We start from the raw sequence: 25214 nt of genomic DNA on the forward strand, positions 1-25214 counted from the left end.
GGTTGGCAGTCTCTTTTGGAAAGTGTGCAGTACTTGCAGAAATTATTGGCAGCTAGGTTTCCTTCCGTGAGGACCAACGAAGCACACAAGATTCTTTCACAAGGTAAGACTAACCCTGACCAATGGAGAGAAAAGAGAGAATATGGAAACAGAGTCCTAAATATGCTTAATTGTGTGCTTGATGGTTCTTCAGGCTCAGCCATATTCTTATTCTGAGGTTTCATGAATGACCTAAGTATCATTATAATAAATCTGTACTTCTACTTAAGTCAGTCTAAGTCAGACCTCTGTCACTTGCAGCAAGGATCTAAAATAATATGATATACAAGACAAGGTCAAAGTCTCTCTTCAAATTATGCTTTTCAATTATTTTTCCGATACATGACACATTTTCTTAAAATATTTCAGTTGGGTAATTGCAAACTTAATTCTATCAACTAATTAGTGGAAAAGCAAAGTCTGTGAAAAACACCATTCCTACACTGCATGTGTAAAGAAGGAAATTAGAGGCAATTTAGAATTGTAGAAGCATAGAATAGATGAAGTCAAATCCTTAAATTTAATGTTCTCTGTCTTTTGTTCTGGAAACTTGTTTGAAATGCTAGTCCCTCAGTGGGAACTAACATCAAAGGAAGAAGATATTTGTTCTCCAATTTAAGGCAAAATATATTTGGAGATTTTGGTCAAATTTTGTGTTTTCATAATTTGGACTAGGATTTTTCTACTATCTCTTCATTTCATTTGGATGATGATTAGAGAGTTTTGTAAAGTCTAATTCCAGTAATAATCATTTATCTCTGCCACTGGAGAGTACTTCCCTCCTCAAATGCACTGCACAAACATTTCTTGATTAAACCTTCCAACAATTCTTGGAAGGAAATTGGGTGATATTTTCCATGACTGCATGGTCTCTGAGGAGAGCATCTACTGGGATAAACCAATTATGAGGACAGTAAGTCTATCTATCAGCAAAAGGATAGAAATCACAACATCCGGAAAGTCTGACTGCTCTGTTCACCAAACAGGACGTACAGCCAAATGAACATTTAGCTAATTCCCTAATGATGAAAGTCTGGCTATGATTACACAATGGTAGCTACAGAGTTATATAAGGGTATCCAATACTTTTTAAGAACTGTTCGTGATTAAGTGGACAAATATTTTTAATTTAATAAAGACAGTGATTTATAAAAACTATTCTTTCAGTTGCAGCCAGCTGCCAGTTAACCTTATACAAGGAAAGGGAGAGGGAGAGGGGAAGAGAGACAGAGAGACAGAGAGATAGAGAGACAGAGAGACAGAGAGAGAGAGAGAGAGAGAGAGAGAGAGAGAGAAGATGCATGTGAGAACTATCAGTGTCACATTCTATTTATGGATGAATATCTGTCAACCTACGTTGAGTGATAATGGCAAATATAAGTTCCATTATTTCAAAGATAACATATTAATTGCATACATTATTTGTTTTGTACTGCTGGTTAGTATTATTTTTTATTTTTATATCTATTTTAAGGTCATATGTGTAAGGACTGTAGTGCAACATATATTTAACATTATGCAAAATCAAGAAATATTTTCTAAGTATATGTCATTCTACACACAATTACACATATATGATATTGAGAATAACTTAATAGCATCATTTTTTTTTTGGTACCAGGGATTCGAACTTGGGTCCTTGCATCTATGCAGCAGGCGGCAAAACCACTGATCTAAATCCACAGACTATTACCATCATTGTTTAATGAAAAGAAGACTGTGTCATACTTACTAGCACATCTAACTGTTCAAATTTTGTGAAAATTTTCAACTTCTGTATTGTATTAGGTTATGGAAACATCACATGAACCATTAGGAATAAAAAAGAAAAAGAAGGAAAGGAGACAAATGCCCTAATAAAAAGAAATAAGGCTCCAGCTAACAAAATAGGTAAAATGACTTATGCAGTGATTTTTCAGATACATGAAAATTACTATTGCTGAGAAAAACAGTGATTAGAAATTAAGAACTCACTAACAGGATGATAGTTTTAGTTACTATGTTTCAGATATTTGAGGCTAGAATAAGTAAAAAAAAAAAAAAAAAAAAAAAAAAACCTCACAAATATTTGAAATAAAAGACTTTAATGGGGTTAGAAAAAATACCATAAGTCACCACCCTAGTCTGTACTGCAGAGGTGAGTATGGAGCAGTCTTAAGAGATCTCTAAGTGTTATGCTATGCCTCCATCAAAACATGGCTTGGAAAGCCTGAGAACCTGCCCAGTTCCGTACCCTTGTTGAGGAAGGGTGTCTACCACATCTGAACATCTCCAGCTAAGTTCAATTTACTAAATAAATCCTTGGAAGGTGTGGATTTGAGCCCTGTGTTAGAAGTGGTGGACAAACTTGAAATCTGGATAATCTGTTGCTTATTTATATATTCACATTTGTTCATATCACATGGAACTATTAATTGCTAACAGCAAAACTGCTGGTTTGGAGGTAATGTGTCCCTAGACATAGATATTCTGAAGGGTTGGTCTCCAAGTGACAGTGCTGAGGTAGTCAGGGGTGGCATCTAGTGGGAGGTTATCCGGTCATAATTAGCTTTGAGAGAGATTAATGCTTTCTTTGGGAGTGGGCTAGGTCTCTAAGAGGGTAGGTGGTCATAAAAAGAGTAAGCCCAGCCCCTCTAAGTCTCTTGGTTCTCATATCCCCATGTCACCTTTTTCATCCTTCTGGGTTTGCGGCTCACCCCTGGCTCTCGCATGCATGACCACTACTGTGATCATTTTCAAGAGAGGTCAAGCAGACCTCCCAAACTCTTGCCATGGTGGTGCCATCACAAGAGCTGTGCAGATGCAGTCACCATCCACTTGAGTGCACAAAACTATGAGCTACATCAACTGATTTATCAAGAACTCAGTCTCAGGTATTTTCCTCTAGAGACAAAAAGGAGCTAAAGATAGAAACTCAGGATGCAGGCACATAGTTGTTATCAGGCTATATTTTAGATTGAATAAATAAGGAATAAGGTGTTAATAAATGCAAGCCAGCTGGTTGCTTTACTACCTTCTGGCCACCATAAACTGTTTCTCCTCTGCCAAGCTACCCTGCCTTGGAACCAGCTGATTATGGACTGAAACCTCTACAAACTACCCCTGCCAGCACACAGGTGGTGAGCCACTCCCAGCACACAAGAGGAAGCTTCCAGGCAGCCATACTACCCCTGCCAGCACACAGGAAGTGAGCCATGTGGGTGCCATCAGCAACCCCCCCCCCATCAAAATGAGAAGACACATAAAGAAGTCTCAAAACCAGACTTCCAGATCACCTACAGTAACCTCAGAGGGAAATGAGATGGAACACTGTGATACTCGACCACCTGGACTCCTTGAACTGGCAACAAAAGAGGATCTGGAAATAATGAAATCAGAAATAATTTCTCAGATAACAGCAGAGATTGTGCCCATAGTGCAAGACATGATTAATAAATCTAGAGAGGAGCTCAGGAACATGATGGAATCCCAACAAAGGAAACAAATGGAATCCGTAGAACAGATGCAAATAGATTTCCAGGAGATTAAAAACTCCATTGAAAGTCTACACATCAGAATGAGCCAATGTGAGGACAGAATTTCAGATATAGAACATAAGATTGCAATTAGTGATCAGGAAAAGAAAAATTGCTTTAAAATTGTAAGGGACCATGAGAAATCAATCTAGCAGCTGCTAGATGATGCAAAGAAGAAAAACATAAGCCTGATTGGAGTCAATGAAGAAAGAGGAGAGAGTGCAGATGACATAAAAAGACTGTTCACAGAAATGATGGCAGAAAACTTCTCAAGGAGGGGAAAAGAACTTAACATACAGATAAGTGAGACATACAGGACTCCAACTACCCTTGATAAAAAAAATTCTATACATAGGCATATAATTGTTAAGATTCCAAAAACACAACAGTAGAACAAAACTCTACAAGCAGTTAGAGAAAAGAAACAAATCACATACAAAGGAAAGCCCATCAGAAGCACAGCAGACTTCTCAACACAAACCATCAAGGCAAGAAGAGCTTGGAGTGATGTATTTCAAGCCCTAAAGGAAAACAGCCTCCAACCCAGATTGATGTACCCTGCAAAATTATCTTTCAAAATTGATGGAGAAATAAGATACTGTCATGACAAAGAGCACCTTAGGAACTTCATGAATAACAAACCAGAACTCCAAAACATTTTAGACAATATCCTAGGAAAAGACAACGAGGATCACAACCCCAGGAAGCCCAGCAGAATGAATCCATCTGACGCGACAGACAAGAAATTAATCGCAAAAGGGGAAAATCCAACAAAAGAAAAAGTCATGACAATGATAAATCAGTATGTATGAGTTATAACCATCAATGTTAATGGTCTAAATTCACCAATCAAAAGAAATAGACTGGCAGAATGGATCAAGAAGCAAGATCCAACAATATGCTGCATACAAGAAACACACTTAATTCAAAAGGAAACTCATAGACTGAAAGTTAAAGGGTGGAAAACAATACTCCATGTGACAGGAACCCGAAAAAAAAAAAGCAGGAGTAGCTATCCTCTTTGCAGATCAAGTGGCTTTCAAACGAAAATCTGAAACACTCCGGTCTCAAGAAGTTCAGATAAGGGATACTCAACTTGTATATACAAATCTATTGTGAACACGTGTGTTCATTCCTCTCAAGTAAAAACTTAAGAATAGGACTGTTGGTTCTTAACAGTAATACAAAAAATTTGTATATTGTTTTCCAAAATGGTTTTATCATTTTACATTCACATTAGCAGCATTAGAAAGTTCTAACTGGTTCACACCTAAGCTGATATTTGTTCTTTTAAAACTTGTAACTTCATCTCATTAATGAGTGTACAATTCAATCCTGTTATTGTACTGATTAATATTTTTCCAATTCTAGTGTTGCACACCTTTTCTTGTGCTGTACTGGCTATTTATCATCTTCTTTTGTCTACTTTTTAATTGGGTTGTCTATTAATGAGCTCTAAGAGTTCTTTATATATTCTGGTCATACGTTAACATGCATTATAAATATGGTCTGTTTAAGGGCTACTTTTCATTTTCTTAACAATGTTATTTAAAGTTCTAAATTTTGATGGAATCTCATTTATCAAATTTTTTTTATACATCATGTTTTTTATATCCTAGGAAATTCTTACCTACCCTAAATTCATAAACATTTTGCCTTATAATTTCTTCTCAAAGTTTTATAGTTTTAGTTTTTCATATTTAGGTTCATAGTTACTTTCAAGTTATTTTTATGTATGGAAATAAAGGGTTGAGGTTAATTTTTTATATATGGATACCAGGTGTTCCAGTGCCATTTGCTGAAAACACTATCTTTTCCTCTGCTCTTGAATTAAGTTTATGTTCTATAAAATGTTAATGTTAAATAATCTTTCAAAACTCAGTGGACCATATACATGTGGTTCTATTTCTACATTCTCTGTTTTATTCCAATGATCTGTATGTCTTTCCTTATACCAACACTGCCTTGATTACTGTAGTTTTAGGAGAAGTCTTAAAATTAGGTACAAAACGTCATCCAACACTGTTTCTTTTTATTTTTATTTTTCTTTGTACTTTTCTAGGTCCTTTGTACTCCTACATAACTTTTAAATTTCAATATCCAATTCTTCATTTATAGCAAGTATACATAGACCTGAATTTTTATATCTACCTTGTGTTTTCTAATCCTGCTAAATTCCAATACAAGTTCTGGGGGCTCCTAGAGATTTCTTTGTATTTTCTCTGTAAATGATCATTTCATCTACATATAAAGATTTTACTTCTACCTTGCCAGTCCTATGCTATTTGTTTCTTTTTATTGCCAGACTATTTTGGTATGGGCCTATGTTTCCAAGTTTAATGGACAGATGAAGAGTAGGCATACCTGCCCTTGTTCCCCACCTTAGGGAGAAAGCATTGGATCTTCTCCATTCATATAAGGCATTTTTGCTGGAAGTATGGAGTACATGTCTTTGATCTATTAAGAAGGTTCTGTTCTGTTACTTCTAGTCTCCTGATAGCTTTTACCATGAACAGCTGTAGAATTTAGTCCAATACTTTTTCTCCAACTAGTGACAGGATCCTATGGCTTTTTCATTTCCTCTGTTAAAATGATGACTTTTGGGGGTGGATCTTCCAATGCTGAACCAGCACTGCCATTCCTATAATAAAACCTCTTTCTATATACTGCCAGATCTGACTTCTAATAGTTTGTTTTGTTAAACAAATTTCTATCTATGTTCATACTTTTTTCTATTATCTTTATCCAGTTTTAGGATTAGCACAATGTTGAGTTCCTAAAATGAGGGGAGAAGTGTTCCTTCTTTTTTCTGCTTTAATTGTTTGATATAATTTATCAGTTAAAATGTATATGAGCCTGTTGTTGTCATATAGGTAGGTTTTCAAGCTAGGAATATACTTTCTTTAATAGGTGCTATTCAAATTTTATATTTCCTCCAGAGTTAGTTTCATTAATTTGTCTTCCAAGGTACTTCTTAGAAGTCAAATTTATTTCAAAAATAATTTTTGTAGTATGCTTTCTATATCCTTTTAAATTCTGTAAAATCTGTGGTAATGTCTCCTAGATCTTGATATTGTAATTTTAAAAATGTATAATTGATATCGTGTAATAGGGAGAAAAGTTGTAAAGGAGCAGGGGAAGTGGGAGGGGTAGGGGAAAGGAAAGAAAAGAAAAAATATGAGAAAAGGAAAATAATGGAAAAAAATTCTTTACAAATAGGGAAAGGGTGGAGGGGGTGAAGGGAGGATGGGGAAGGGGAAAAATAAGAACCAAGATAGTCATGTAATGGTACAAGATCCCAATGATGAATGTAACTGTATTTTATACCTAAAATGTACCAATAAACTTAATGGGGAAAAAAATGTAAGCCAAGGGACACTGGCATGGCAGTGCTAGCAGTGTCATGGCCATCAGCCCTTACGAGAATTTTATACCACATTCTACAAAGCCCCAAAGTACTGACAGTCCAGAAAAGGCACTATTTGCTATTATTCACCCGAACTGGATGAGATAGTGTTCTCCAGACAAATTTCTGTAGCACCATCTAACTTATTTTACCGATGCATTTAATGATAAATGGATTTTTGATTGATTCATTTTATTATTTATACATACAAGTATCATCTATTCAGTTCCTGCTAGAATATGTCTGGTACTGGAGTAAAAATTGAGGGGGAAAAACACAAACACAACATAATATAATCTCATTATTTGTTCACAGTCTAGCAGATACCCAACAGTTGACAAAGTAAATGCAATAATACTGATGTGCTGAGACTCTTAAAGCAGTTCAGAGAAAAGGCCTGATACTGAGAGGTTCAGTACGAGCCTCAGAATGTGTTCTGATGCACAAATCTCACACCCTTCAGAGCAGAAATGTTTTTTAAATGTAACTTTCCCACTGTGAAGAAAGATATTCGAAGGCTTTGATATTTCACAGTTAAGTATATTCACAGTATTTGGAGATTAATAAGGAAATGGTTTAGAGATCTGTTTTCTACCTTGGATAAGTATCTCAATACCTGTCAGTCCTTACTTCTTTGGGAGATACTAATAATGGCATTATTTTTATTTTTCCCCTCCAGTCTCCCACTCCTCCTCCTTCCCTTCCCCCTCTCCCACTCAGTTCCTTTCCTGGTGGTGGAACTGAACCTAAGGTCTCACCCATGCATACAAAGCAAACACTGTACCACCTAACTACTTCCTCAGCCCCATGAATGTGGGTTTTTTTGATAACTACATATCAAAGTGACCAAAAAGCTCATTTCAATGCAACACACAGACCTGAAATTCAATACATGGTCACTATTATTATTTTCAACATTTGTTGCAAGTGAAAGAAAAAAGACCTTTATACAAGGTTCTGGGTTTAGCAATGAGAATAGAATCAAGCCTGGAACATGCTGCTTTCTCATGATTCCTAATCCAATTTGGAAGGCAGGACACAGATGTTCAAAACTTAGCAAAAAAGGCAATGCGATATTTGTGTTCAAAGTAGTTAGTGAACCATGGGTAAAGAAGGAAACATAAACTTGTTGTTAAAAGAATGCCATAATCATAAACTCTAACAATAATAATAATAATTAATAATAATAATAATGAAAACTAGGAAAGAGGATTTAGAGATGGAGGAAGGGAGAGAGGGAGGTTGGGAGCAGAAGGGGATTAAAACAGAATGAAGATATGTTATGTATATATACCTATTCACTCAGATGAATGTAAACTTCATGTACTACAAACATGTACTAATAAAATTTTTAAAATGAAAAAGATGGAAACATATGCAAGGAAAGCAGTAAATTTTTTTCAAGATTCCACTCACCAAATAAAACAAACAAAAAATCTCCACTATTTAAAATTCACAGAATCTTAAATTTAAAACTTTTAGTGAAAGATTTAAATATTCCACAAATGTAACCAGAAGATTATTTAATCTCTGAACAAGTAACACTCCAAATGAAGATGTAAGTAGTGTTTTGAGAAGAAAATAAAAATGTAGTTTAGCTATCTTGAGAGGTTTTAATGGGAATGGATGAAACTCTTCCTTTGGCTACTGTCCACATTTTTCTGGAATTGTGACTTCAACCCACTCCCTGACTACCATGATGTTATGGCTTGTATTTAGATGTCCCCAAAAGCCTCATGTAGTCCTAAGTGTGGCTTTTCAGAGGTGACTGGATCTAGGGTGTGTAATACTGGGATTTAAGTGTGTGTTGCTGTGACTAAGTGTGCATGATTGCTAAATTAGTCCACTGATTGGTTTAGCATGGTTCTGGGTGTGGATAATGGGAAGGTCTGACCTGAGTGTGGGTGGTACCACCCAAAAGGCAGGTAGTCTGGTGGGGATAAAAGGAAGAGGCACACTGCTGCTGCTGCTACTACTAATTTTCTTCACTTGCTGCTTTCTGCCTGCCCTGCTTTGCTATGAACTGTTTCTTCTCTGTGATGCCCCTCTGCCATTGCCACTCTTGGTGCTCAACTGACTATAGACTGAAAGTTCTGCAAACTGTGAGCTACAATAAACCTTTCCTCCTTTAACTTTGGGTGTTGAGTATTTTGTCTCAGCAATGAGAATAGTAACTAAGATACATGGGAAGAATGAGTTGATGTAATGTCATCAATTCCATCCTTCTGTGGCTTTATTCATTTGTCTTGGGAACTGCAATTGATTCATCTTGGACAAGTCAATTCCTTTCCTGGAAATTTATTTTGCAAATTCAGGAAAACAAAGCAGGCATCACAGTATTCTTATCAATTTCAAATGAACTATGTGGCAAGCTTTAACGTTTAGAGAAAGTGGTAACTATATTTAACCACTAGATATATTTTTTATATATATATTTTTACTAGATACATATTAATATATTTGTTACATTGCAGTGATGAAGAAGTTGTGAATTCTAGCATTCACAATTCAATCACAGAATTTGAGGCACTGGCAATAACGCATGGCTTATATGCAATCAGAGAAAAAGACGGAGAAAAGGATAGTCCTTCAACATTTTGCTATGTCACAAAATGTATAATTTTCATGCTAAAGTGTGATGAAAGCTTAACAAAAATGTGTGGTATGTTGAGGTTCATCTCTTTTTCTAGAAGACAGTTTATAAGGGGCAGTGGATCATTTTTATCTGGGTGTCACTTGAAAACAAGGTGACTTTATCATAAGAGGAAGTAACTGCTAACTTTAAAACTTGGATTCCATAGGTGATCACATGTTCTCCATATCCAGCAGTACAATGCTCAGTATTTTTTAGAATAATCCATAGTCAGGACGCATCTTTTGAAACCCATACCTTAAGGAATTACACTCTAAGCTAGCACCATGTTTGTACCACTCAATTCCTTTTGAAAGGATTGACTTCTCCAGGAAGAAAGACAACATCACCATCATTTGTTTAGTTCTCATCATAGGCCAAAACTCCTGACAAATAATTTGTGTACATATGATGATTATGATAATGATAAAAGATGAAAAAATTAAAAGCAAATAAAAATTAAGGTCAATAGGAGACAAAGAAAGGAAAAGGAGAAAGAAAAAAAGGAAACAGAAGCCAATGAATTAGGTGCTGCTGCTTTTACTTCTACATCGCATACATTAGCTCACTGGTTTCTTACAACTCTGTGGTGTGGTTATCATTCCGTCATTTTAGAAATGGGGAATGATGGACATCAACACTTATTTAGGCTCAGAATCACTTTATTACAGCTTCTATCAAATGTTCCCCTGAAGCCTCATGTACTCAGAGATGACTGGTTCTAGGGTGTGTGATGCTGGAATTAAATTCTGTGGTGGGATTAAGGTTTTTTGATTACTAAATTAGTCCACTGACTAACTATAATGCTGGGTGCTGATAATGGGAAGGCCTACCCTGGGTGTGGGTGGAACCACCCAAAAGCCAGATACTCTGGAAGGGATAAAAGGGAGAGGCTTTGGCCTCATTGCTTGGTGTCTTCTGCCCATCATTGACTGTTTCCCCTCTGCCATGCCCCTCTGTTGTGCCACCCTGCCATGGAGCCAGTTGGCTATGGACTGAAACCACCTACAAACTGTGAGCTGAAATAAACCTTTCCTCCTTTAACTCTATGTGTTGGGTATTTTGTCTCAGCAGTGAGAAAAGTAACTAGGACACACCTCCAGCAATCTCTCCTTCCCCCCAGTATGAATTTTCCAGTTTTCTACTGGTAAACAGTTATAATTCACTCTTATTATATGTGTTTAATTGAGTGGTTCAGAAAATAGCATATGACACAGACATATGGTATCCAATAAATACATTCCATCCCGGGTCTTTAGTTATTGCATTTGTTAGGCCTAAGACTTTTATTCAAAGGTTTTAGAGAACTTTCTTTTTGATAGAGCTTGAAGATGGGGGCATTTAGAATTGAAACTGCTTATCAATGAGTAGAGCTTGAGAATGAGAACAGCTGAGACATACCTAGACTTATGTCTTGATGGCATCATCTAAGTCTTGGAAGGATCTGTATCTGAGCTTGCATTATGCTGAAAATTTTAGTCATATAAAGAATAAAAATTTCATATAGATGTGTTAAATCTGTGTTTTTCTCTCACTGCCTACAGAAAAAAATCCTGACTGATACATAAAGTCAACTAAAGGTCTAAAGGTAAGGAAGTTATACAAAGCTTATATTAATAAAAATAAAGCCCCACACAACTCCTCCATTAAAGGAGATTCTCTAGCACAGAGTATGATTTAGCAAAACGAATATTCATAATTTTTATTTGTCTTTTTATAGTGTTTTCTTTTTTACATCTCCAAAATTAGGAAAATATTACCTGTCAAAGAGATAATACACATAAAATTATATGAGTAATTAGTAGTACATAGCAATTTTGCATTAGTAATTGTTATTACTCACATCATCTATATTTTTAGAAGTCAGATGTGTTAGTAAAACTTAACTATTTTTATAAATCTTCTATTTTTTATGTAAGAAGAGTTATTAGGGTATCTTTCACCTGGGTCCTCCTTTTACCACTTCTTGACAAACAAAACAAGAGCATAACTAAATGCAAATGCTTTACAACTTACATTTGTAACTAAAAGTTTTATATGAACAATGCTTTTAAGAGAAAACAAGTTACATCACATCACAAAATAGGTTTTGATATAAGGGCAAGAAAGCCACCAATCAATAATAAAAGTTTTGGGTTAAGTTTTGCAACTTTGAGGGTTTATTAGGATGGATGTATACACCTGCTGTATCTTTCTATTCTGGTGGTCATGAAAAAAATTCCAGTTTCTATTTGCACTCAAGGTGTACACAAAAGAAAAATAGAACTTGAGTTGTTTCAAGGGAAGAGTCAGCAACAGACAATTACAAAGGTACAAAGGCAAATTACTAAAAAAAAAAAAAAAATACTCAAGTTACTCACATTTGTGCCAAGCACACACAGTGAGTCTGATTCCAGCTGTTCACAGGCAGAACCTAGGTGAAGAGTATGAGCCGCAAACTCTTGGTAACTCCCATTGGGGAGGGTCTACGACGAGTCAAAGGTCCATGTAAATTCAAAACGTTAAACCCTAGAGGTGTAGGGAGAAATACTCTGGTAATATTTTTCAAGTCTTCCCCTGAATATCAGTAACCTTCTACCAGGGGAAGTAAATGTAAAAACGTTCTACTTAATATCTCCCAAAAGCCACAGGTGCAAGCTGATTTCTAGAGCCTGCCTCCAGAGACAAGCAAACATTATATTACAACGGATGTCATTAGACATACAGAAGGTAGCATAAAATGCCTAATTTATTCACAAAGTGACATTTTATTTAGTGCAAATAGGTAATTTGGGCATTTACCGAAGGCACTTTCAGTAATAAAGGGGTGTTACTAAAATAGGTTGGAACACCTGACATTGTTGTCTTTATAACACAAGTTGCTGTTCTTTGGCTCAGGCAGAATTTAACTGTAAAACATAAGATGTCTGCTGTTTAGTAACCTTGCTAATGAGCACATACTCCTCCTTCGTCCAACGCTATGAGACACCTCCCCTAGTCATAAGCTCAGAGGTCAAGTTACTGTTGGTTATTTATTATGCATAGTGTTTCTAGAGCGATTTTTTTGCATAGGAGTTTTGTTTTTTTTTTTAGCTCTGCATTAATTTACTGCTGTAGTCAAAGGTTAACTACTATAGTGAATGCTGTGCTTAGTTGAACACAGGGTCACTGTGTATACTTGCTGCTCTGACAATTTATAGCTGTTTATGGTATCTGGCAATATGGTTTGATAGAAAGGTCGTTTTTAAACACAAATGATTTTGTATATTGTATTCTCTTCGGCCCTCTGAACATTGAATAACTAACTGCTATACGATTGATTCTAAGAGTGGGCATTTCTCATTCATCTTTTCTTTTAACACTTAAGTTTATTGCTAAAAAGACACAAGTATATTGCAAACCAAATGATGTATTTTGACAAGTGGCTATCACTTGAATAACTTGACAAAACATTAGTCTATTTCTTGCTGAAACTGCGAGGGAAGTAAAATTGATTGTCTCTATCCTCTTCTTTCCTAACACGTACCTGTTTCCAACTTAGCCCCAACATTCATCTTAAACTTCATGTGTGGTCCTTCGATAAAGCGAACATGTGTCCATATTTGAAGGCTCTCGAGACTCTAGGACCAGAGAGCTCCTCGGGTGTTTCTTGAACTGAGCTACCCAAGCTTTATTGTTTACCCTGTTCCAGTACCTTCTTTTTTAATGAATCACTCTTGAGGTTACAAATTCCTTTGAGAATTTAAAGAAAACCTCTAATTGTGCCTTTCCAAAGCAGATAAAGAGAGGTATTTGAAGTAAAAAAAATAATAATAATTTGGTCCACTTCTTTTATTACATCTTGAACCAATGCCTGCTGCTAAAGGTAGACTTGAATGATACCTAACTTGCAAATAAAACTGAAACCTTACCTCCCATGACTATGCAAACCATTCACATCGCATACTTTCATGCTGGGAGAAATAATGGTTCTTCAAAAAAAGAAACTTGAATGGTTTTAAAATACAAGCTTCATAAATAGGAAGCTGGAAGAGAAAGCCACCAAGCATTTCATTATTGTGGCTGCTGGTTCATTTTGTTAGAAATGCAAAGAATGGTTTTAGGGGCCACACATGGCCTGTCCACGAGAGCTTTTCAGGATGCACTACTCCCTCTAAAGAGAACATGGTTTCTGTGTTCATGCAGGTTTTCTAAATACCATCTAGGAATGTGGAATGCAACATTCAAAGAAAGTTTGGGGCTCTGCACCTCCAGATTTATGAGCTCCTTAATATAATAGAACAATCTGCCAAAGGTGAAGGCCTACTTTCCAATGAAAAGGTAGCCTACAAATGATGGCTATCCAGGAGCTATGTTCAGCACACAGGCTAAGCAGGAGCTGTCTATCCAAGACACCCGCTCCTGTCATCTCCTTTTTCATGAGTCAGCGGGGACCAGAATGCATAGGGATCCTCTATATGCCTATTATCAAAGAGAAGAGATTTGTTGCTGCTACTTCCTACTGGCTCACAAGAAAAGAACTCCCCACAACAGGGACAGAGAAGGAACATTTTGAAGCCCTTTTTCCTACAGGGCTTCAGATCACAACCCAGCATTGTGAATAAATTCTAAGGCACTAAAGAACCAATAAAAGTCTCCATTAGATTAACTTAGGATCACAACCAGAAAAAAAAAAATTCCTAGATGCTACCTACCTTCATGGATGATTATTGTGAGTTGCTGCTATATTATTAGCTGTAGCAAATAAAAACAACTACTGAAGAGATACTATAACTTTATATTACCAAGCTCTCAATGAGTTTCTTTTAATTTTCTGAAAGGAACATAAATTTTTTACCATTCCACTGTTTGGGGTGCTGATTGGATGCATGTGTTTCATACACTTTTATGTTGTTATATAGAGCTACCAGTTTAATCAGGCAATTGGTAACACATTAGGGACCACAAGTAGAATTATGAAATAATTCAACCACTGTTATATTAAAACACATACTTTAGGGAAAAATGGCATCATTCAGGGGAAGAACAGAAGTTATAACAGTGAAGTTAATAGTCAAATAAATATAAAGTGGGAACCTCTTCTGGATTTCATTTACTTTTTGAATCTTGCCATTTCTCACTCTTCAGAAAAATCTGCTGAAAACACATTAGAAATCTGTAACAATAAAACCCACTCCTTTCTGATATCATTCAGAGCTAATGATAGGCTATTACGTGGTAATGTTGGACACAAAATCTAATATGATTAGATATACTTTCAAGTTTTTGTAATAATAATTACAATAATGTTTGTGGCCAGTTTAAATGATATCCACTAAAGTTATGCAGGAAGAAATCTTAGTAAAGTTTAAAGCTATCCATGCTATTTACTCATGGGGGAGGTTAAACGTACTAGCTAGCCCTCCACAATAGATTGCAATAATTGGGAATCTTAGTAAGACTAAGATTCCTTAAGGACTCCTATTCAAATAAATACTGCAAGGAATAGCAATTAGCTGTGTATGCATGTGTGTGTGTGTGTGCGTGTGTGTGTGTCTGTGTGTGTAAATATCCATTCCCCCACTAAGTTATAAAATTATAATTCTTCATGTTAACACTGAGGTTTTAGAACCTCAGGAATAGATGCATTGCTATGACACCACACAATAGGAGTCTCATATGTGAGTAAAAAACGTTGAATAAAGATTAGCCTGGCTCTAAGCAGCGTTATAAATATCTGATTCTGCATTTATTTTTCAATTGTTCCTAGTTATTCTTTTATTCTGTGCTCCGCATGAGACTTCTATTTGACCCTAGATTGCTCATTATTACAAGAAACACAACATAAAAGCCTACATTTCTGAATTCTAATAGTCATCAGTAAAGCCCTGGAGTTGTATAGAAATAGATACAGGTATTGATTTCTCTCCATAAAGATCACAGGGAATTCATGACTTCTTGGTCACTTTTAATTAGCATACAGCATACTTTGTTGGGTGAAATATGCACTTCTTTATCTTTAAAAGGAAATTATCATAGCTACCTTGGAAGTATAATAGAAGGTCTAGGTAAACTTTCTTCTCTCAAAACGTATGCTCTTAAATCCTTTATCCTGAAGTTAGGCTGCAAAAATACTTTTCATGTTTTTTCCCATGGTATTACATTTAGTTTTTCTGTACATTTAAACCATGTCTACAATTGATTGAATGGTTCAAAACAATACAATGTTATTATAAAGCTTCTGCAAGGCTGTAGTGATGTTTGTTCTGCCCTTGTACATTACTTGTCAGTGTGGAAAATGTACCGGTATGAACACTGAGATCTTAGCAGTGTAGAGAGGTTGTTTCCAACTATGTAGCTGGCACAAAGAAAAATTTCACACTAAATTTGAAACTATAAGGCTTCATTCTTGATAAGGAGGCTCCCTACTTTATGGGAGCAAAGCATACCAGTAGAAGTTAGTTGCCCCTTATGACTATTTGTTGCTTATGCACAGGAAAGCATCCTCTTCAAGAAATTACCGAAACTTTTTCTTTTGTATTAAATTAAACACAATTTTCTGACTGATCATCTTATCTATTTCAGCAATTAAATGCAGGCCTTAGTCTTGGATGGATAGAATAGCGTTTTCCAAAAGCTAGGCTGCAAGATTAATTTTGATTGGTAATAATATTTGAAGTACATGGCATGGTAAAAATTCCCTGTGGTAGTCTTCATGGCTTCTTATTATATCCAAGAGAAAAACTTGAGAGCTACGTGTCTTTAACACCTTTCTGATACTTCTATTCTCTCTGTTTATGAAAGAAAAGACCTTACTTAGGCTCAAAGTTTATTTTTATTTTTGGCATTTATCGATATGTAATTAGAATTTAGTAGCATTCTTTTGTTTTGCTTTATTTTTTGAGGGCAGATACATTGAAGATTATCTTTTCATATAAACTGATGCTGTTTAGAGTAAAAAAACATTTCCTTTTATAATAAATAGTAAAAATAAGACAATTTAAGAATACCATTTAAAGATCAGAGAGCAGGTAGTAGGCTATGGGACATGCACCTTTCTTAGCAGAATCCAGAAATGCTCAAAGTCAAGAAAGTGGAACATTAATGCCTCTCATTTGGAGACAGTGCAATGCAGTCAAGTATTTTAATGCCTAATGAAACTCTGCCCTTCCTGTATTGTAATGATGATCTTGGATACAGACTACTTTCAGTGAGTCTGCACAAAGGGCAAGGGAAGCCCACCTAGAAGGCTTTAAGGCATGCAAAGTTTAAAAGGTTTAGATAAACTGGGAAGAACAAGTAACATAGAATACTGCTCTATAAACCTGACATGCCTATGAATCGCCTGACGAATTTTGTTAATTTTCAAGAGGTGAGATTCTGCATTTCTAACAAATTAGCAGGAGTGTTTCCTGTTGCTAGTCCAGAGTAGCAAGAAACAAAGAAAGTTTAAATATTGAATTCCTGATAATTCTCACTACAAAGATGTTGAAATTCTATGGAAGCAACCTATTGGAAATGGGCCAGCAAGTGTACCTGGTACTATTATCTGGACTTGGCCAGCTAGACTTTTCAATGGAAAAATGTTTGGTTATGATGGAAAGGTAAACTTATGCCTAAGGAAACAGACTGTTTAGACAGGAGGTAGAACAGGGGTGAATGTCATGAAGATATACTCTGATAGGCAAATGCCCAGACCTGAGGGGCAGAAACATGCTGGAGACCATATGGGTCAGGACAAATGAAGAGTCCAGAAGCGCTATCATTAGGAGAGTATACTGGGATGCATGGAGGAAATGTATAGTGTGTTAGTAGACACAGATTGTAAAATCAGTGCAGAGAAAAGACAGAGTAGTGATGGGGATTTCAACTCTCCAGACATCTGCCGGAAGTCTCATTTGGATAACACCAGAATGTCTAACAGGTCCTTGACTTGCTTTGCTAACAGCTTCATCTCCCAGAGGAGAAAACTTCCTCAGGGAACTGCCATCCTGTTCTAATTTTTGGCCAACCAGGAAGAATTAGTTGGGATTTCAACAGTGTTAAGTAGTTTAGGAGTAAGACATCATTTCAGAGTTCATAAGTGGGTGGGAGGGAAAAGATACTCACATATATTATAATTTATTCAGTTGCATTCCAAACAATGTGGTGATGCTTGATGTAAGGTCTTTGGAAGAAAAATTACAACAGCTCTAAAAAGCTCACTTTGGGCTGTGAAAAACCAAAGGATCTAAAGTAGATGAAAAGTAGGAGATACCTAAGAATTATTCTGAAAACTCAGGCAATACTCAGGTGACCAAAGACAGCTTTACATGTTCTAAGGAGCTAATTAAGGCATTTTCCATTACAAATCTCTTCACAAAGGGAACGGAACACAGCTGTGGGGCAGTGGTAGTGGCAGTGGTGATGTGAGATCTAGCTGCACTGAAGTGCTTCATACCTCAGAAGTGCCAGCATCTCTCACCTCCAGGACTTCTACCTGCTGGTATATTTGCTGGGAATGTTTTTCCCTGCTGAATGACTAATGCCAACTTATCCTGTGGAGGCAGCTTAATAGTAGGGTTCAGTCGATAGTCAACTGCTCCATGACAAAGTGGCACAGCACAGCAGCATGGCAGAGAAGCAGCAGCTCATGGCACGGCAGGTAGGAAGCAGAGACTATCTTCTCTCTTGCCTTTTTTTTTTTTTTTTTTTGGTACTGGGGATCGAATTTGGGACCTTGCACTTGCCAGGCAGGTGCCAGAAACATTGGGCTAAATCCCCGGCCCCTCCTTTGCCTTTTTATTCCATCTGACTACAAGCCTATTGGTTGGTGTCATCCCCACCTAGGGTAGGTCTTCCCTCTTCAGTAAATCCATCATCCAAACTACCTAGAACTACCCTAAAGCAATTAGTGGATTAATCCAGTATCACACACCCATGATCCAGTCCCTCCCCAAAGACCCACCGAGGAGCACATAAGGCTTTGAATGTAGGTCATAACAGTATATCAGAGCCATTGTTTGGATACCAGGAGTACAGTGGGAACAAAAGAGACAAGGTCCCAAAGTCCAACACTCATTTGGGAAAAATACACACACACATTAATTTGTAAAAATGTGAAAATATGGGCTTTTCTGGAGAATTTAACCTATCTGAAATAGCTATGTTACTATTATTGTCTAAAACTACATAGTAAGGCCCTCTGTCTCTCTGGGAAACAGAATGTTAATTGAGTAGTGTCTGCAACTGAAGCGTCCATAAAGGTAATTTAAAAGGGTAAGAATAGGCACAGTTTCTGACAAAACTCTGGGCCAGGCTTTCCTCAGGTTTGACGACACTACAGGATAAGAAGCTCAAACCATTCCTCTGAGACTGTGAAATCTTGGTTTTTGACATGTTGCTCAAGATGCCTATTAGCATGCTGCATGTTAGAGTGCTGACAGAAAGTTTCCATGAAAATGAAACTTAAAGCTCAAATTCCAATATATAACAATATGCAAGATTAAAAGCTCACTAACCAGGTGAGCAATTCACTCTCATATAAATGAAAATGATGAAATATATTTTTAAAAAAGATAACTTTATACTGAATATATTTAGGACATTTCTAAGATGAAGAAATGATGCCAAAAATATAGCTGAGAAATTATTTTAAAAATCAAGGAAGGAGAAAATGAAAACAGGTGAAAATTTTTAAGGGAACCAATTACTATTACTGAATTGAAAAAAAGTCACTGTTTTAAAAACAGAAACAAAAACATCAAGTTGAAACAATAAACAGGTAATTATATGACAAAGTAGTGAATGCAGCGACAGGATGAGCAGATGGCATTAACACTGCTGGCTCTGCTCTTACCTGCTTTTTGGAAGAAAAAGGGATCAGAAAACTGGTGGTGGTGGTGAAGAGGTGGTATCGAACTGAGTCTTTCAGGAAGAGTAGAAGTTAATTGGTAAAGCGAGAATTTCTACCATAGAGATAAATAATAAGACAAGAATCTGCATAGATGACAAGTAGTTCAGTGTCACTGGAACAGAAAGCTGAAGCACAGAGGGTCACAAGTAAGTCAGGACAAGGGGCGAAGCAGGAAGATGTCCGATGCCACGTCATTTTGTAGTGGGCAGTGCAGGGAAATGAGGGTCGAAATGTGACACCTAACATGGTAGGCTTTGTTTTTGAGACGGGTCACTTTTAATGGCTGGCTTAAGAATACATCAGAAGGGCTCAGCATGAAGGGGGCCAGGGAAATAAGACAGAGGCTGCTCCAGGAACCCAGTTGAGAAGTGATGACATGAAGAGCCTATTCCTTATTCCTCTTTTCACTCCCAGCCTGTAGCCTCGAACCTGACACAGAGTCGGTGCTTGAATCATAGATGAAGAAGTGATTTTGTTCATCTTGAAATCAAATGGTTTCCAAAAATAACAAAGAAAAAAATCATCATTAGTTCTAGATACAGAGCCAGAAGGAAGGCACGTATAGAAAGACCAGCAGGAATTCCAATCGCTGAAAACCCTTTGCATGGTTTCCAGAAAGATAGCTGGATGACAACTTGTTCTAAATGATTCATTTTAATCTCATAGTCATGGAGATAAACTGGCCATTGGCTGAGGACCAGAATGATATTTGTCATGACAGGACTTGGGCTGTGTCCAGGATTTCTGCGTGACTGGACAAGACTCAGGCCATAGGATCGGAGAAGCATGCCACAGACATTATGACACCAGTGCGAGAAAATGAGTGGGAGGAGAATACATTTCATGGAGAAGGACGGGATAAAACTCACAAACAGATAAATATGTGCAGTAATACAAATGTCCAGCACATACAGCCCTCATTTCTGTCTGTGGAATTATACAGGGTTTCTCGCTGCGCCTAACTGTTGACACATAGCAAATGTAAAATATTAGCAATAATAATTATACTCTGCATATGTTTAATGTCTATCAATAAGGCTATGACTCTTAAATTCCCTCAAGCTTCTTTCCATTAGAAACAATAAATTAAATATATATTCAAACAAATTAAATGCTGCTAAGAGCTTTTCTAATTTGTAAACACTTGAATAAACATGAGCTTTATCAAATGATTAATTAATCTGAAATGCCAACTTAGAAAGTGAAGTAATGAACAATAAGCATATTACCACCTTAGGATGTTATTCCATCTGGGCTTTTTTAAGAAGTTTAAAGATATGTGCTTATATAAATCAACAAAAGTTGTGAGAAATCAGTCAGATCTCAGGAATTAAGAACAGTTTGAAATTGATCAAGGATGGTTAGCTTTCTGAATATACTATATAATGAAGACAATTTTATAGACTTTTAATTAACACATTGCTTTTAAATCAATGAAAGTGAAGTCTAGGTTTTATGCATTTGAATTTTTATTTATTGCAATATAGTCAATCATTTTGCCATAATTTTGCAGCAGACATAATTAATTTGTAGGACTTTAAATATATTATTTTAAATACAGGGCTTTATATTAATCCTTATTTTTTACCTATCAGCAAACATCTCATTTTAACATTCATTTGTAATTTTTTTTGAGACAGGGTTTCATTCTGCATTTCAGGCTGGCCTTGCATTCACTATGTAGCCCAGGATCACCTCAAACTCACGGTAATCCTGCTGCCTCAGCTTCCTGAGTGCTAGGACTGCTTTGCAGAAAATGTTGACGTAGATATTGAGGATGATCCATGAAAGATGAGAGTGTCTTTTAACAAATTCATCTATCAGTTCTTCCTATTATGCACATAGTAGGTATTGAAAAACACCTAAATGTGCTGGGGATGTAGCTCAGTGGCACTGTGCCTGCCTCACAAGTCCAAGGTCCTGAGTTTGATACCCCCCCCCAAAAAAAGAAAAACAGCTAAATAAACTATTATACAAATGAGTAACTATATAAATATGAGGATTACCATAAAAGTGTAAAACAAGCATCTTCTCCTACATAACTTTGGCTTATTAAATGGAGGTTGGAGATAAGGTCAACATCAAAAAATACCTATGAGAATTGTTAATTGTATTACCTAGGTCATAACATTAGCCAAAGGATCATGCATGTGGAAAGCTAGAGACCTAAAGAGAATCTATTGTAAAGCCATCCATTTAACAGAATGTGAAACTGAGTCCCAGAGAGAGGAATTCATTACTCAAGATACAATGATTGATGCCAGAGGTGGTCAGGAAACCTCTACACTCCCATTGCTCAGGCATGGGTTATTCTTTCTATAACATGCTGTGAACTACAATGAACTACATCCCTGGAAACATCCTCCTATCCCGAGACACAGATAACCATCCTTCTAGGGCAGTCTTTTGGCATTTGCGCCCCTTCCTAATAGTAGTACTGCATGGACCAATCTTCTCAGCCTACTGATGAGAATGTTATGTAGCAGAGATTCAGAAGCACAGTGAAATCGAAGTAGATTACATCTATTGCTTCCCCTTTATCTCATGGCCTGCCACTCTATTATAGAAGGAAATTAAGTTGGTCTGGCATGATTCGCTTTTCACAAAACCTTGTTTGCTACTCAGAACGCTCTTCTTTTCTAGGGGATTGCAGTACAGTTCTTAAAAAATAATTTCTTTTAGTATCTTTTCGGTTGTTACCACTAAGCTGACCAAGCTGTAATTAGTTGGATGGTTGCTTTTCCAAAAACCTACTTTTGTAAGGCAAGGTCAAAATGTGTTATTTTCTTCTGCAAACCTTCTTATGATTGTTAAAAGTTGTGAAAATTAATAACAAGGTGTCCTGGAAAACCCCAATCTCTGAGTATTTAGAGGACATATCATCAGATGCTGTTGATTGTAATATGCAATAATTGCTAAAGTATCTCAATTATTTTCTGTTTTACCATCTTTAGGCTTCTTTCTTATCCCATCTTGACTTTGTAGTCATTCCTCTTTCAGATTTTCTGATCTACATAAACTTTCCTTTAAAAACAGAAGAAAAAAACAAAACAAGGAACTCTTGAGTTCATTTGGTATTGAGGATTGAACTCACAGCCTTCTCACTGAGCTACATCCTTAGCTCTATTTTTATTTTTTTAAATTTTAAGACAAGGTCTTGCTAAGTTGCCCAGGCTGGGACTGAATTTATGATCCTCCTGCTTCAGCTTCCCAGAGTGCTCTGATGGCAGGTATGCGGCACTGCTAATTCATTTTGAGTTTTTCCTCCATTTGTCTGTCATCAGATTTTCCTTCCCTATCAGTTTGTAAGATTTTTCTTGTTTCTGCTTTGTCTTATAGAGCTGAGAAACTCTTTCCATTATCTCTCTTACTTTTCTTTGACTCTCTCTCTCGTATGTGTGAAGGTTCTCTTATCTCTTTTTCCTGAAGAACAGACAGCCTCTGCATGCTGCTCTTCCTGTGGGCATCACTATTGCCTTAAGATTCTAAGCATAGGAATAGAGCTATGCACCATTCATTCACTCACGCTTTCTGAGAATTTACTGGAATATGCCAGGTAGTGTTTTAGGCTTAGAGGAGGATGTCACTGTGGAATGTTTAAGGTTGCTGCTCTTAGTTTATTTTCCAGTGGGAGATATGGGTAAATACATAAAACAAAGAAGATAATTTCATGTAGATAGAACTATGAAACCACTAAGACAATATAGTATGTTAGTAGTGTAATGGTGGTGTGGTGTGTTTGTGTGTGTGTGTGTGTGGTACGTGTGTGTGACCAAATAAGTACAGCTTAAGGACTACCTGTGCTGCAATAAAAATAAAACTGTTCATCCTCACAACTTTCTGGGAGTGTCCTCACTGGGTTTTCTATAGCTCTATGCACCACACCTCTTGTGAGTGATTCACACCCCAGGCACCTGCATCTGAAACCAGTTTTTTGACTTTTGATTTCCTTCCCATCTATGTCCTATGGGTCAGCTTTGGTGCACAGGAGAGGTTTTGGTGGACAGGGGAGGTCTTGGAGGCATTTTTTGCCTTGTCGTCCTATGTTTCTACTACTGCGTGTGGTGTGTGTGCGCTCATGCATGCTCACGCATGCTGAGGTTTGCAGGTTGATAATAGTGGAAAGACTTTGATGCTACTATGGAGATTTCTTTTATTACTATCTTCTTTTCAGTGATACACTCTGAGTGTGGTTAACTAGAGGCCTTTGCTTCTGTCCCAAAATCCAACCACCTCTGTTAATTTGAGAGAGGAGGTTAGAGTGTAGGTGGCCCACACCCAGTTCTCTGGAAACCTACTGCATTACTGTTGATGGCACAAAGACAACCCAGATACTGGTGTATGATAGAAACCAATTAATAACAATGACTATGGCAGTCTGGCTAAAGTAACAAATCATCAACACTAATTAAGTCAACAAAAAACCAGATATTGCTGTATCACCAGAACCAATAAAAACTACCACTATAACACCCATAATTATAGAAAAGACATCTATCAATTATAATGTAGAAACAAAGATATACTAGATACTAATAGTAAATACCTATTAAATGCAACAATTATTGTGATAGCCAACCTGACTTCATCTTGTGCCTCAATGCCATTTTGTACCTGTGTTTGAACAAAGAGCTTGAACGTGAACAAAGCACCCAGAATCCCCACATCCTGCTTGGCAGTAAACTTGTTGCTGTTGCAGGATGTTTTGTGTCCCACCTAGTGTATATGAAACTTCCTTGTGGCCCCCACTAACCTCGTATGATTCTGCTTCTGTAAGATTCCACTTGATCTCCCCTGAGCCCTCCCCAACTGAAAGCATGATTTAAAAGGAGAAATAAAACTGCTTCTCATTGCTGAGGAACCTTTCTGGGCTCTAGCTCCCATAGCCACTGGCTATCATAAACAGGTATGAATCGGGCACAGTGTGTGGCCCATCTCTATTGACCAAACTCACTTGTCCACAACACTATATCACCATTACAAATAGAAAAGAATTCAATAATAATCACATAAGGTTAAGTAAATATCTCAGGATTAATGAAACTTAATTGTATTCTAGTAAAGATAGAGGGGGTGGGGGAATGAGAGAACGAAAGAAGTAAAATTTGAAAAATAAAGAAAAGGAAGATGTAAAGTAGAGAAAAGTTAGATAAAGGATTCTGTTAAGAAGTAGATGAATTAAATAGAAGTAATGGAAAAGAACAAATAAGAAAAAGAGGAATAAAGAAAGTAATGAAAACAAAATAAAGAAAAAAAGAAAAAAAACAGAAAAAAGACCCCGCCCCCCCCCAAAATAAGGATGAAGAAGAAGAGGAAGAGGAGGAGAAAAATGAATGAGTCAGAAAAATTTCTCCTTCACTTTGAATGAGTGGTTTCTTTTTAGGATCACAATACTGGAATCCACTATATAAGGGGAAGGGCTAGTGAATCATGGCTAACACCTATTTTGTTTCCACACTCATGTTTTTGTATGTGAATGCTGAATCCTGCCCTGTTTTCTCTCTGGATGTGGTGAAAAATACTGTCTGTCCTAAGGCTATCATCGCTCCAGCAGCTTCCAGGTTCCATTTCCCTCTGTGCACCCCGTCACAGCTTTCTCCACCTGTGGGTTGACAGTGTGTCGGTTTGTGAGGTGTCCCCTCCAGCCCCCGCTACAGAGAACTCTCTGGCTGAGCACCCCAGGCTGCGGCAGCTGTCTAAGAACAGGTGTATCCCTGCTCATGTTGGTAGACGGACAAAGGAAACAGATTGGTGACTTCTGTGCTAGAG

General features: G+C 36.9%; 2 long non-coding RNA genes across 13 annotated transcripts in view; one reads left to right on the plus strand and one right to left on the minus strand.

Moving 5' to 3' along the window:
* The window catches only part of LOC110344792 (uncharacterized), a 630580-nt gene that overhangs the window by 449468 nt on the left and 155898 nt on the right, over positions 1-25214 (minus strand). The gene's annotated exons all lie outside the window — the stretch shown is intronic.
* Positions 6-25214, plus strand: part of LOC101715281 (uncharacterized) — a 54195-nt gene continuing 28986 nt past the window's right edge. For 2 of the 8 annotated variants that reach the window (XR_015444638.1, XR_015444637.1), the window contains exons 1-2: positions 24-103; positions 11137-11180. This is a non-coding gene — a long non-coding RNA (uncharacterized LOC101715281). Of the gene's footprint in view, positions 104-11136; positions 11181-25214 lie in introns of all 8 variants that reach the window. The other 6 variants (XR_015444643.1, XR_015444641.1, XR_015444640.1 and 3 more) reach the window with 6 other exon arrangements.

The sequence above is a fragment of the Heterocephalus glaber genome, unplaced genomic scaffold, assembly GCF_053883595.1.
Source record: "Heterocephalus glaber isolate CG9 unplaced genomic scaffold, H.glaber_assembly_v1.0 deba00001606, whole genome shotgun sequence".
In the NCBI taxonomy this organism is placed as follows: Eukaryota; Metazoa; Chordata; class Mammalia; order Rodentia; family Bathyergidae; genus Heterocephalus; species Heterocephalus glaber.